This window comes from Rattus norvegicus, chromosome Y (genome assembly GCF_036323735.1).
Source record: "Rattus norvegicus strain BN/NHsdMcwi chromosome Y, GRCr8, whole genome shotgun sequence".
Classification (NCBI taxonomy): domain Eukaryota; kingdom Metazoa; phylum Chordata; class Mammalia; order Rodentia; family Muridae; genus Rattus; species Rattus norvegicus.
Genome location: NC_086040.1, coordinates 54,643,362 through 54,658,960, shown reverse-complemented (window position 1 = coordinate 54,658,960; position 15,599 = coordinate 54,643,362).

The following is a 15,599-nucleotide window of genomic DNA, read 5'->3' as shown; positions in this document are numbered from 1 at the left end:
TGGGAAATTTCAACTATCCTTCAAGAATCCTATATGAGAATTCTAAAATAAATATGTTTTTTAATGCAAACTCGGTAGTGATATTTTTTCCACTTCCATTTTTTAAGTCTCTGTCTATTCTAAAATATATGCGTTTATTTTATCTACAGTAGAAAATGTCTTTGTGATGTAATGAAACATTAGTCAGCCAAACTATGATGCTTTCTGGAATTCAGTTAACCTCAGGCACTGAGAGATTTGATGACTTAAGATGGGGCCCAAAGCACTTTATGGATTGTGAGCTGATGAGCATGGGCTTGTGGTCACATTCACCCACAAAAGTGACCACACACACACAAACACACACTCACACACAGTCGACATCACTGATGAACAATACCTCAGCTAGAGCTGTTGCTTTGATATACTGGAGGAGGTGGCACTGGGTTTATATGGCCTTACACTTTGGCACAAGCAGACAGCCACACTCACATCTCTCCCTCTGTTCCCCCTCTTCTTTCAGAGTGAGTTCCAACATAATTTTTTATTTCATTTCTGATTTTATCCATCCAGTCTGGGCATTCCTCTTCCAGAACTTAACTTTTTTGTTCAGTGTGTGTCTGTGTGTGTGTGTGTGTGTGTGTGTGTGTGTGTGTGTGTGGAATCGCAAGGTACATTCAGGAAATATCCTTAATGTCTTGTCTGTCTTGTTCACTGTGGCAGCAACTCTCACTCACAGGCAAAGCTCCTTCTGGTATGGTTCAACTTTCCAGACAGCTTGCTCTGGGCATCCTGCCTCTGCCTTCCAAGGTGGAATTATAGGATGGTCTCCACATCCACAGGGTATCTATGTAAGTTTCTGGGGAGTGAGTGCTTAACTGCAAGACTCTCTCCCTAGCCCCTTCCAGAACTTTCTGTCCCAACTCCCCATTACCTTTCTTTTTGAGATTTATCGAGTATGCTTGACAAATGGAGACTGTATACATTTGAAGTATGAGGTGTAGTATTCTGATCACATTATACATTGAACAGATATTTTAAGATCAAGCTCATTCTCTCTCTCTCTCTCTCTCTCTCTCTCTCTCTCTCTCTCTCTCTCTCTCTCTCAGATCCAGTGTCTTAACATATTCCACATACACAAAACCCCAGTGACAATCAGTTCACTCTTCCCAGCCTCTGATGTGTTATTCATCCTGTAACCGAGTGATGTTGTACATTATGTCCAATCTACTTCTCAAAAGGAAAAGTGAGCACGCCAGTCACTCGGTTAAAACCCTCAAATGGCTCCATTTCACTGAGGGTAATTTAGAAAGCCCCTCTGTTGAAGTCCCTCTGTTGATAGACAGATGCTGTTCCAGAAAGACCAAAAGCTATGACACACCATCCCGAGCCAGCGAAATCATACATTTAGCTTCTTGTGTTTGTAAACTGAACAGAAAATGGGGTTTACAAGACAAGGAGGATGTAAAATTTCGTGTTGCTAGAATACTCAGTCATATATGTTATGGACCAGCTGAACTCAGGGTTCGACAGGGGTGTGGTTGGGGGATTCATGTGTGTGTATGAGTTGAGTGCCTGTTCCCAAGTGTGAGGGCACATACATGTGTATATATGTGTAGAGATGAGTAGAATGTGCATTCTCTTCCTCACTACTCTTCTTCTCTTAGTGAACCACAGCCCATCATTTTGACTAGTGTGGCTGGCCAGGATACTCTTGGCAATCCACCTGCCTCCACCCTACAAATGTTGCAGACATGATTAGCCAGGCCTGGAGTTTTACAAATGTGCAGCGAGAATTTGAAATCTTTGGGCTTGCAGAGCAAAGACTCTTGCCCACTGAGCTATCTTCCCAGTCCCCATCAGCATATGGTCTATCGCAAACTTCATGCCTGCGTTCTGCTGTGTGTGTTTCTCAGTGTCCGAAGGGATATTCTCTGAAAGAAATGGTTCCACCCCCACATGCCTCTGCAGTTACACTCAGAACAGAGTGTCTCCTTTATCAGGAGATCTAATTCAGATGTGGACATGTTCTGATTGCAGCCTCTGAGGTACAGAGAAGCCTGGCTGCATCTTCAAGACTTGGGCTTTCTTACCCTGTGAAATGAAAGTTGGTGTCCCTCCCTGGAGGATGGAGAAAAGTAGAGAAGGATGAGGGAAAGAGAAGGAGGCAAAGGTGTAGGGGAGAGGTTGAAGTCACTTTAAAAGTTCCAAGTAAGCATCAAACCTGAAGAGTAGACAGGGAGAAATTGACAGTGTTACTGCTGTCACCACACACACACACCCACACCCACACCCACACCCACACACACACACACACAAAACACACACACACACACACACACACACACACACACACACAGACGTGTCTGCTGTGCCTCAGGTGTCATTTCCCCACTAAATAAAATGCTCTATTAGGCTTCTCTGTCCCTCTCATGAGTAGCCTGTAATTAAATAACCACCTTTTAAAATCCTGCTAGTCTGAAAGAAGGCCACTTGAGCATTTTCCTTAGCTGATGAATAACACAGACCAGTGGTCCTTGATAAACAGGCCTGTTCTAAAGTGATGCGTGAGAAAAAGAAAACACTTCTAAAACAATTGATGGGGGATTAGATTCCATGTCTCAGGGTTCACTCAGTAGACTCTGTCCCCAGCAGGGAGCAGAGCCCAACTAGGACCAGCTGCATTACTGGTCTTCCAGAGGGTGTAAGATCCAGGAGCGCCACTTCAGGGACTCTGTCAGACCTTGCTTTTCCCAGAATAAATGCTGTTGCTGCACATGCTAAGCCACTGAAGCCGAAAGAGTGAAGACAAAACAGCTCCCTTTGGAAACAATCTCTCCTAAGGAAGTTCCCCATCAGGGCCAGATGTTTTCACTGCTGCTTCAGGGCCTGATCATGGCTGTAATGGCTGTCTGGGGTGCTGACCCTTTCCTCATAAAGTTCTTCCTAAAGAGTAATTTGTCTCCTCGTCCTTCCCATGGAACCCACCGTGCCATTTCCATAACAGATGTCTGTGTATCTTTTTAAAGAGAACAAAACTCAATCCAAATCTTCCCTCTAGCATCCAAAACACTTGTCATTTTCATAGCCAAGTACTTCAGAGTGCTGATTCACTCCTGAATCAAAAATCTCATCTAAATCAGTTTCTGGTTAGACTCGGGTATGATTCACCATGGGGCACATCTCTGCACCGTTTATGAGTCTACAAAATCAAGAAAGCAAGATGCATGCTGCAGCTCGCATAAACTGGTTAACTATAACCTCTGGTCAACTCAGCATCACTTGAAGAGAGAAGAAAACAGACAGACAGACAGTCATATACAAACATGAGGGAGGGCTTAGCAAATGTCTTTTTGTGTTATTATGTTGGTCTGTGGACAGGCCTATGAGGAATTGCCTTGATTGTTGACTGACTTAGGAGGTCTAAGCCCACTGTGGGCAGCACCATTCCCTATGAAGGTCGTTCTGAGTTTTATAAGAAAGCTAGGTGAGCTGGAGCAAGGCAACAAGCAGAGTCACTTGGTGGCATCGGCCTCAAAACATTGTTGTAGTTCCTACTTGACTCTCCTCCATGACCTGAAAGTTGAAGTCAAAACATTTTTCTCTGCTACACTACTTTCCATCCAAGCATTTTATCACAGGCACAGAAAGGAAATTAGAACAGACTCCATGGGGCAGCAGGGAGGACTGATGCCTCACAGATTCTCAGGAGCATGTGCTTGCAGCTTCTGTCTCTTCTATCACTGTAAGCCACAGTGACCTGGGCAGGCTCAAGAGAATGATGGACAGTCTGCATTACCTTGGAGATAACACAGTCACTTCTGTCCTTATTCCAAGTACAAGAAAGAGTGCTAATGACCCAGTGGTTATAACGTTTAGCAGTGGGAACAGAAAGAGAGGAGGAACTTAACGCTTCCCACAGGGCCAACAAGAGGACCAGAGGCAGAGGTGAAGCTGGACTCTGTAGTACATTTCCTGTGTGGGCTCCCTTCCCCCACCAGTAACCAAACAGAAGGTTCTAAGTCAAGAAAGAAAGAAGCGAGCCATAAGAGGAAAGAAACCCAAGTATCTCAATAATGCTCCTGCCTCAGCTGCACTGCCCAGAGGTTTGTGGGTCTGTGGACATGTCTATTAGGAACTGCGTTAGTTGTTCACTGACTTAGGAGCATCAAGCCCATTGTGAGTGGTACCATTCCCTAGGCAGGTGGGTTCTGAGCTGAATAAAAAGACACAGTCTTGGAGCTTGTCTGCTGCTCATGTGGTGTTTTTTCGGTTTTTTGTTTTCTAACTGACAGAGAGGGCTACAGTGTTGCCTACAGTGAAGCATTGAGCCTGCTGCACAAAACTCAGCATCTTAATGTAAAAGAACTCAAGGAAAATTCCAGATCTAATTAAACAGAAGTGGCCACCTTCCCCCCTTCTCCAATTTCTAGTCATTAACGAATTTTAAGCTCCTCTTATCCCACCTTAACCACAACACACTCTGATCTTCATAAGACTGCTGTGACCCAAGAAGTGCAAGGCACCAGACAGAGGACAGAAGTAACAAATCCAAAACATCCACTGCACTTCCCAACTCAAATACTTACAGAAGCCTTGTCAACCTTCAGTCAAAACAGGCATCAAGTTTCTCTCATTTCCTACCCTTTAATTGTCAAAACATTTGCACATCTAAGTTCTTTCGGTTAAAACCATGGGGGGACTTCTTTCTACTTTATGACCCATTTACTTTATTGTTGTTAAGCAGAGAAGAGGACAATCCAGTCGAACTTTACTCTAATATGGGACTGATGTATGCATGAGGCTGTCCCTATTTCTTAGTATATAAATCTAGATGCCTTTTCCTTGCAGGATGTAGGAAACGAGCCTTCTATCCCATCCTTCCTTTCTAATCCTGGAGTTCTCATGATCACTCTGGCATCCTCCTCCTACCAGGTCAGAAAGACTGGCCACAATCCCTTTTGTCATTAAGGATGAGACCCCACTGTGAGCTGGAGAGAGGTCTCAGCAGCTAAAAGCACTGGCTGCTCTTGCAGGGGACTCATGTTTGATGTCTTGCACCCACAAGGAAGTCCCCACATATCTGTAACTCCGGTTTCAGCGAAGACTTTCTGCTGGCTTCCCTGAGCTCCAGGCATGCCCAATGTACATATACATGCATTCAAATAAAACACCCCTACGTATATATATGTACGCCTTAGAAGACACGGAGGAAAAGGAAAAGAAGAAAGAGTAGAGAAAGAGGCAGCCCTTTGAAAGCCACAAAAACACTGCATTCAATATTTTTTATTTATTTACTTTATTTATGAGTACACTGTAGCCATCTTCAGACACACCAGAAAAGGGCATCAGATCCCATTACAGATAGTTGGGAGCCACCATGTAGTTGCTGGTATTTGAACTCAGGATGTCTCTTACTTTGAAGGAAATGCCGGGTGTGTGTGTGCACACTGTATATTATTAATTCGGTGCGGATCCTGGGGCTTGGGTGACCAGCCTATCTAGCCTAACTGGTGAGATCCAGTACAATGGGAGACCTTGTTTCAGATGATGTGTGTGGTGTTCCCGAGGCTGACACCAGTCTTTCAGCCTCCACAAACATGTGCACACAACTGTGAGTACACATGATGCATTCATTACAAAAATGAAAATTGAAATGTGGAAATTCAATAAAGAAAGCTCCTTTCCAGCTGGTGGGGTATAGAGAGGATTGCTTCTCTGAGTATAGTTATCTCTGAAGAAGAAGTCAATAAATGACGCAGACAAGAGCCGTTGAAATATCAGCTGCCAACCCAGGGCCCAGACCTCCTCTCTGGCTGCAATTGCCTTCTTAACATGGTTCCACATTGTCTCCGGGGACCCAGGTTTCCCCTTCCCTATAACTCTGCCCTACTTTGAGCCTAAGAAGACAAAGAGCTAACCAAAAAAGGAGGGGAGAAAGGATAGGAAGGACTGGAGAGGAGGCTGCCAGTAATCCAGTCATATACACAGACCATTCCATTTGCACTCAGTCCACAGATAACAGGCAATGTCACTGAGCTGGATGCCCAGGAGGAAAAGGTAGGGTTTAATAATCAAATAGGTGGCAGTCTTTACAACAGTAAGTTCAGCCAGCTGTGAACACAAGTCAGAACACAGAAGAAGATGACACCTGTCTGTGAACTCTGAAATCCTGAATTCGTGTGCATGCTTGTGTAGAAGGACTGTATGTCTGTGTGTGTGTACACATGTGCATTGTTATTTAAGCTGGGTTACATTCTTTTATTTTCATATATCATTAGTCTGGGACTACTTCATGACTTTATAAATCTTACCAATATAACTTCCGCTGTGCTTGTTAGCTCTGAAAACCCCTCCTGGTCACCCAACGATGGGCTTTACCTTGTCAATTATTTCAGGGGACTTGTGGGTGAGACCCTTTCCGTGAAGCCCAAGAGACAAGAAGAGAACAGAAGTCCCACCTAGACAAAAGATAGCAGGGACTACATTGTCTGAAATGATTCGGGGTGGGTGAGCATGCGGATAAGAAAACGTGAGGTGAGAACTGAGCGCAAGCTGGACACAGAAATGGGGACATTGAACCCCACACAACACCCCACACCAAATGGTGCCTGCGGGTTTAGGCTTAAAAGTACCCTTCCACGGAGAGCCCAAAGGAATCAGTACTGAGTCTGTTTGGACATTGGGGAGAATAGAAAGCCTTTGCCTCTGTTCTCAGTAGAAGAGACGACAGTAAAATGGGTTACGGATGTGTAGGGCTATTGGCAGAAGCAGATTTAAAGAAAAGAACTTGACTCATCGGCTTTGATTTGGAATCTTTATTATTGCAAATGGTGGATATTAGATAAAGATGCTTCACCCATTCTCCGTTCAGTCACAATGGCACTTTCAGCCCATTTCAGCTGGCTATGTGTTCATGGATTAAAAGCCTTTTAATAATATCTACTAAAATTTTTTTTGCTCTCTCCCAGGGCAAGAAAGTAGCAAGACTCTCTGTATGGCCATTATCTGAAGCCTGGACCAGAAAGATAATGGCCCAATGTTTACAAGACAGGTGAGAACGATGAATTATACCCCCACAACTGACAGCACAGCTCTGTAACCTGAGCAGCAGGAATGCTGGAGTTAACCTGGATTTCGGGACCAGCAGATAACCTCTTGGGCTTCTCCGGGTGCAGGTCTGTCTTGTGGCAACAGGCAGGGAGCTTCCTACCAGCAACTCTGAGGAGCAGCACGAGGACACTTCATGGAAACCAGGGCAGGAGAGAAGAGAGGAAAGATGTTTTCTGACTCATAGACAAGAGGTCAGAGATCTGAGTCCCTGCCTCTAACAGAGTACAGAGACACTCCCACCATGTGTGTATGAACTGTGCTGGGGTCTCCAGTGTATGATCGTATTCACTTGCAGTCCATCATTTCCTACCGGAAGAAGAAAACACCCAACTCCATCTAAAGTGACACTGAGAAGCAGGCCGGTTACGGCATGGAAGACAAGACTAAGTAGCCTCAACACAGACATACACTTACATGCATACAGACATTCATGACACATATATCTGCATGCATATGCACACCAAGAACATGTGCACACATGCATGCATGCCCACATAAACATACATACATGGAACACACTGATAATTTTATAAAAACACATATACATATTAGTGGGTGTGCACTTAGTTTCACCCATGTGATATCTTTATACTGTATATATACAATATACTAATATATATACAATACATACACACACATATATATACATATATATATATAACACACGTATACATACATATACATACATATACATATATATACATATACATACATATACATACATATACACACACGTATATATACATGTATATACATATATATGTATGTATAAATCCTAGTTTTGTTGTATCTGATTTCTGTATTCACCCTAGAAAGAGTCAGCCATTTGGTGCCCATTCCTAAAGCTTTTTCTTTAAAAATCATGACTGCAAATAAGCACGTCACTAGGTCAGTCAAGTGTCTGCCTCACATATTAATTAGTCTCCCTCTCTAAAGCTTTGATAAAACACTCTAGCCAAAAACAACTTGTAGAAGGAAATCATTTCTTTGGATTGCACCTTGGCTTACCAGCTTTTGTGGGCAGTCAGACAGGAACTCGAGGATAGAATTACAAAGGAATACTGCTCACAGCCTTACTCACTAGCCCATGCTTAGTTGGCGTTCTCATGAAGCCAAGACACCCTGGCCTAGGAATGATGACACCCACAGTGGGCTGGTCCCAGCTTCATCAACTGTCAGTCGAGACAGTCTCTCACACATTAGGACACAAGCCAATCTGATGGAGGCAGCTTTTCAGTAGAGGTTCTCTCATCCAGGAGACTCTATTTCAAGTCTCTTCTAAGTTATGTCAAGATGTCAGTGAAAACTAACCAGGATACCTCATAATCATGAAGACCTAGGTTTGATTCCCAAAACCCACATCAAAATGTGAATGGAGAAAGCTTCTAATACCAGTTGGGGAAACAAGGACCAGATCCCCAGGATCTGCTGACCACCACAGCTGGCATGATAGGTAAGCTCCTGGCCAATTCAAGACCCTGTCTCGTAAACACAGACCATGCCAGAGGATGAGGCCTGAGGTTGTTCTTTGATTCTGCCTGAATGGGGAGACATATACACACATCTGCACACATAGGCATCTACACACACACATGCACACAGTTTAGATATATAGATGATAGATATTAGATTAACAAATTTTAGATAGATAGTAAATAGACAAATTATAGATAGACAGACAAATTATAGATAATAGGTGGATAGATAGATAGATATTAAGTTGATGGATGGATGAATGGATGGATGGATAAATAGATGATAGATGATAGACAAATGATAGATTAGATATATAAGATAGACAGCCAGGCAGACAGACAAATAAGATAAATAGACAGCATTGTATTTGAATGCAACTACTGCAGAATAGACTGGATGTTGACCGTTCAGAACATAAGCTGTATTACAAGGGAACTCGCAACGTCCCCGGAGAAAACAAGCATCCTATTCCAGCAGAGAGGTGCAAACAGATGTTTATGTTTTCCCTATGCATTCGTGGGTCAGCACTGTGTATCACAAGATGAAAAACATACCACCGTAATTAAGCATTAATTTTGTTGTGGCAGAAAATGAAAGAACGGCACCTCAGTTAGCCAGGAAGGCAGCTCCGACCAATGACTACATTTGACCTGAGCTTTGCTGAGCTCTGAAGTAAGAACTGTGGATCCCAGGAGGCCTGAGCACTCAGGCAAGGCTCCTGGAGAGTGAAAAGGTCCTCTCCCTACAAGAGTGATAGTTCTCCTTTAACTTTTAGCAACTTCTGTACTGGCTGTGTCCTCCCTGCAGCCAGTGAGGTCATTGTAGTGCTGTAGGTTCCTGAATTATGGATCTGGCCAGTAAACCAGTGTAGAAGTGGATTGTAGGATGGTTTCCTGCCTGGTGGTATCCGGACCAGCAGAGAGGTGCAGGGATGTGGGATGAGGATGACGAACATCCTTTCTCCCCTGGGTCCTCTAGAACCTGTGCCCAATACCCAGCATTAGCTTTGCTGCCTTAGGTACCTGGTTCTGGTTATGTTAACATAAGGTGACTTCTGCTACTTTTTAACCTACATGAATGTCTAGCAGCTTATTTTATGTGCCCTATCCTGGGTAAACCTGAACAATGTCTGTTCACCTAATGTAGGCCTCCAACTACAAACGATTCTAGCCAGGTCTGCCTTATCATGGCTATTCAGGAGCAGATGAGAGCAGCAATGGATTCAGTGTGAGTGCCTTAAAGTGGCTACAACACATGCCCATACATGGGGGATATCACAACAGATGTTCATTCTCTCAGCATTCTGGAAGGTGAGTGTCTAGTGCTTAACACACACACATACTCACACACAGAGAGAGAGACAGAGAAACAGAGATAGACAGAGACAGAGACAGAAACAGAGAGAGACAGAGAGCTCCCTGTCCCTCCCCTTGTTTCTGCAGGATACCACTATTCTTTGCGTGTGGGCAAATCGTCCATCCCTGCCTCTTTTGTCACATAGTGACCTCCTCTGCTTCCCATTCTTCTCATGGGCTCAGAAGTCAACAGCAATGGAGTGGGAGCCAACTCCAGTCCATATGGGATCAACTTCACTCAGCTACAATGGGTAAGGCCCTGCCTTCCAATCAATGACACACACAGACATTTGCATGTAAAGATGTCAACTCATCATTCTGAAAGGAGACAACAGGATCTTCACCAACTCTTCACCCAGCGTAAAGCCAGAACGGTACCCTTGGCTCTCAAGACTGTTTCTAGTTAGCCGAATGTTGCGTGTCCAACGTCTCGCCAGCAAGAACACGCGCAGACACCAGGATCCTTCTGCAGCAAAGTGTTTATTACATCTTGACGAGGAGAGAGCGAACCCCAGAATGGCGCTGCTTATATACACCCTAATGTGGCGTGTCCACGCCTGATTAGTTGCTTACCCATGATCTCATAGTCACGCCCTGGAGTGGGCAAAGATCTGGCACGAAGGCACTCTTGCACATGCGCACCCAGTTAACTTCCTGAAAGGAAGTCGACTGGCGCGGCGAAGGCTGGCGCCATCTTGTAATGGCGGAGGCTATCCTGGCCTTCCACGTGGGGCGCAGTGGAAGCCAGCGCCATCTAGTGGTGGCGAATGTTATTGCGGCCCTCTACATCTCACCCTTATAATTTATATAATTTTATAGCAGTCATGATCACCCTATTGCGTGCAATGAGGAAACCTCAGCGATGTGCATGGGCTGATCAAAGGATCACTGAGTCTCTCTCATCCCAGTGCAATGGATCCACAGATCCATGGGGTGTAAGCGCAGAGAACTCATATACAGGGAGAGTCCCTCTCCTCCCAGTGCAATGGATGCACAGATCCATGGGGTGCAGGAGCAGAGAACTCAGATACAAAGAGAGTCCTGTGCAAGATAACCAAATTCCAGGGGAGGCCCCTAGTACAATGCCCACAAGTGCTTGAGTGATAACGGCCTTGTCACGTTTCTGTTGAGATCTGAGTTTGCAAACCAACCAAGTATGAACACTGATCCACAGCATAGGGCTGCACCAGACAGAGCCACTCCCGATAAGTAGTGGGGACCTCATTTGGTCCTCCTCAACTGTTACCACCAAGGGCCGTAGTCAAGCCGCTCCTATAATAAAATTTAGAATTCCCAATTGTTAGCAACTTCTCCAGAAAGTTCACCCACTGTGCTTGTCTAACAATAGATTGGGGGAGGATAACTCCAGACACTGCAGACACAATGTCTGCAGCAGTAATGGCTGCTACAATAGCAGCAAAAGTGTCAAGGTCTTTTCCAGGACAGTTCAGGATCAGTCATTTTTCTCTCGAACAACCAGCAGACAATGGAACCATTTCTGAGATCTGAATAACAGAATTCCCTAGTCCACTGTAGCTTTACGCAGGTAGCATTCCTGTAAAGCTACAGACTGCAAGATGACAACACCAGTTAAGGCAGCAAGAGTCACCAGGGTAATGAGGGGGGCAGCAATAGCTGGAGTCCAGTCTTCTACAGAAAGCAGCAGTGCACAGAGGGTCAGAGAGCAGGCCACAGTGGGACGGGACACACGCAGCGGTAACACTTACTGCAGCAACGCCAAAATCTCTGTGATGACAAAAGATGAGGGGGAATCTTCCATCTTCCTCTCAGGGCAGGAATGACTCCAGGGACCCGAACCACGAGAGCTGAATCTTCATGCTCCCAGTATCAGCAAGTCTCTGCAACCACCTCTGGCAGGTGGCATACTCTTGTAGCATCTTGTAGAAAAAACACAAACATTCCCTCTTCCCCATATAAAATATCTGGACAGGATCATGTCAATAAGTGGATCTCTCTATTTCACCTAGGCAGAAGTATGCCTAGTTGTAGGGTGCCATAAACTTTGGTATCCAAAATTTTAAAATTGAAATAAAAGGAGCATTATTTAGCATACAGGGATAACTCCCCCTTTTTTATTTATTAAGATATAGTAAAGATATTATTTATTAAGGTAAGTCCTCGAGGATTAAATTGAGGACACTGAGCATTTGTATTTATAAATTGACTTGTATACCAAATTATTGTCTCCAGCATAATTGTATTGGATATATAAAGAATGAGATTTTTTTCACTAATTGTTCTTATGTAAGGACTATAATCTGTCTGGTATCTAGTCCTCCCTTGCTAAAGAGCCCAGGCAATCCTGTTTGAGTTCTTAAATGTCCTATAAAGGAACAGTATTTAGTGCTCTTAACCCCTAAGCCATTTCTCTAGCACCTCACAAACTTTATTTACCTAAATATAAGCATTAATTAGAAATGTCAAATCTTGAAAATATTGTCCATATTCAGTCTTACTAAAAATCCCTGAGCTGTCAGGGTGAGGCTGGGCTTTGAAAGTAAGCAAGTGGAGTCTTCCTCTTTTCCTGAGGGTGTGTTATCAACTCCATTACCATTTTCAAGGAGCTGGGTCTACGGTTTTGTTTAGTTGTCTGAGCCAGAGCATTGAAAGGACAGTGAATTGTCAAACAATTCACACTGAAATCATCACTCACTGATTTTATGTAGAAAACCTGCCTCTAATAAAGCATTAAGTAATTGTAAAATTTGAGGGCTAGTAGTATCTAAAAAGATAAAACCTTTTAATCAATTGTAAACCACAAGCCACACATTGGCTATCAGTATATGAATTGCAAGCTTGATTTTTTAACATTTAAAAACAGTGGCTACAGCATGTAATTTTGTTTACAGGAAATACAAAAGCATGCAAAGAGTAAAATTATCAATTTTGTCTGAAAAATTTGTATATGTAATAGGCCAAATATCAGTATTTTGTCATAACCAATTAACTGTTGTTTGGAATAAGATATGTTTTACCAGGTTTCTTTTCAAAATACTTCCATGACTCCAGTCCACAACTCTGTATTAACACAGCTGAAGCTTTATCTCCAATGTGCATAAGAAAGACCTAACTCCTCCGGTAAGGTGAGGTACTTAGCCAATTAACATATCCTTAGAAGCTTCAAATTAGCTTCAAATATTCTTTTCTGGAGTATTGCAACAGCTATTCCCCAAATATTAAAGCTCATTTTGAGAGCAAATGTTTGTAGTAAAAATTTCCATATACATTGAAAGATTTAAGTTCTAACTTCTTACACTGAAGAAGCAACAAAATTACCTAATATGAGGCTGTTAGCAATCCTCTAAATCTATCCTGAAATGGCAGTTGGAGTAAGTAAAATGGCTGTAATGTTCTCACAAGTTACAAAACCTCATCAATCCTTCATAAATCTTGTAACAATCTCTACCTGTATGATTTTTCCTTAATTAAAAATAAGTTTGAGTTAGTCAATGTAACACTGGCAATCCTAATCATAATCTTTAAGTTCTCTTTGTAACACCAGAACACAGCCACAAGGTCACCTGAGTTCTGAGTACTTGACTAGGCAGCTGTCCTTAGGGCAGTGGTAATTAGCATAAGAATACCGATAGCTTTAGGGTAAACCACAACTTTGGAAAGGAAAACTCACTAGGCAACTGTTCTTGGGGCAGTGGAATTAGCATTAAAATACAGATAAAAAGTTTGACTGCCAATTCTTATATATGAACGCAAGATGGTGTGGTCTCCAATACCTCTACAAAGAGACAATGTCCTAAATTCTTTTAGAAGCCTGGTTCCTAGAATAAGAATTCCATAAAAACATTACCTCAATTTAGACCTGTCTCCCTAGGTTGGCCCATGTCACACGCTATCTAGAATGACTCCATCCAGATTACCAGCTTTATGTCAACTTTTTGTTACCAATATTATACCCTTATAACCATATCTAATAACTTGAAAGCCAATAGTCCATAACCAAGGCAAATAGAGCATATTTATACATTATATACATTATTATACATTATCAGTACATGAGCAAGTTTTACCTTCAAATTAAAACAAACTGTCTATAACTTTCTATTTGTGGTTATTAGGTAAGAGCCTGTGGCTCTACTAGACACACTGTTTATATAAGAAATTGTCTTACTTAGGGTTCCTATTGTTATAAGGTAACATTGTGACCAAAAGAGCAAGTTAGGGAGGAAAAGATTTATTCAGCTTACACTTCTACATTGCTGCTCATCACCAAAGGAAGTTGGGACAGGAACTCAAACAGGACAGGATTCTGGAGGCAGGAACTGAGGCATTTGCTATGGAGTGGCACTGCTTACTGTCTTCCTCTCATGTCTGGATTAGCTTGCTTTCCTATAGAACCCAGGACCACCAGCCTAGGAATGGTGCCGCTCACATTGGGCTGGGCCCTCCTCCACCAATCACTAAGAAAATGCCTTACACTTGGATCTTGTGGAGGCATATTCTCAAATGAGGCACCTTCTACTCTGATGACTCTAGCTTGTGTCAAGTTGGCATAAAATCAGGGTGGTGGTTTGAATGTGATTGTCCCATGGGAAGTGTGACACCTTGTTGGAGTAAGTGTGGCATTGTTGGAGGAAGCATATCACAGTGGGGGTGATATGCTTCTTCTCCAACACCATGACTGCCTAGACGCTTACATGATTCCTGCCTTAATGAAAATAGACTGAACTTCTGAACCTGAAAGCCTGCCCTGATTAAATGTTGTCCCTTGGGGTTGGGGATTTAGCTCAGTGGTAGAGCTCCTGCCTAGGAGGTCCAAGGCCCTGGGTTCAGTCCCCAGCTCTGCAAAAAAAGCACCACCTCTCAAAAAAATATTGTCCCTTATAAGTTGCCTTGGTCATGTTGTCTTTTCGCAACAATGACACCGTCAGACAACCAGCCAGTATAAAACCTCCCAAATAGCAGAATTAATCAACGATAAAAAGTATTTACAAGTCCTGTAGTGAGAAACTTATTCTTGAGAGAAGAAACAGCAATGAATGAGTCCAAGATAAGGTTGCCTCCATAGAAACACTTGGAGTGTAGATGTGGCTCAGAAAGACCCCCATGGAGTGCACAGGGGCTTCTCAGGAGGAGAGAGCTCCATGGTCAGGAACCACAAAGGATTTTAAAGTCATGGCAAATGGCCTATGAAAGAGCTCAATGCAGCACCACTGCATTGGAGTCACCGTCAAGAGTTTTCTGAGGATAAGCTTACATGTGAGTAAAAGACGGGAACTTCCTGAGGCTAGATAAGATAAAAGGGCCTACAGTTGTGTAGGAAGCCATCCAGATGAAGGAGAGCCAGGCAAGGATAGCCAGTGCAGGAGCTCTATGTGGTCATCTAGGGGCATTGAAATATTACAGGATACAACAGAGTCTAACAGTGCTCAGGGAAGCTAAACACAGAAACCACATAACACCTGACATAAGCTCACGGCATCCTCATGTTCTTTTTTAAATTACTTTTTACTGATCATACAAAATAATGGCATGATACTTTCAGGAATCGATAGATATAAACTTAGTTTGGCATTCACTTATCTTTAGTTATCCTCATCAAAATGTCCTCCGGGTAAGCCTCCACCTCACATCCACCTTCTGTATTGATGGCTTGGCTGTTGTTTAAGGAACCAAAGAGACCAATATGGATGTGGTCCA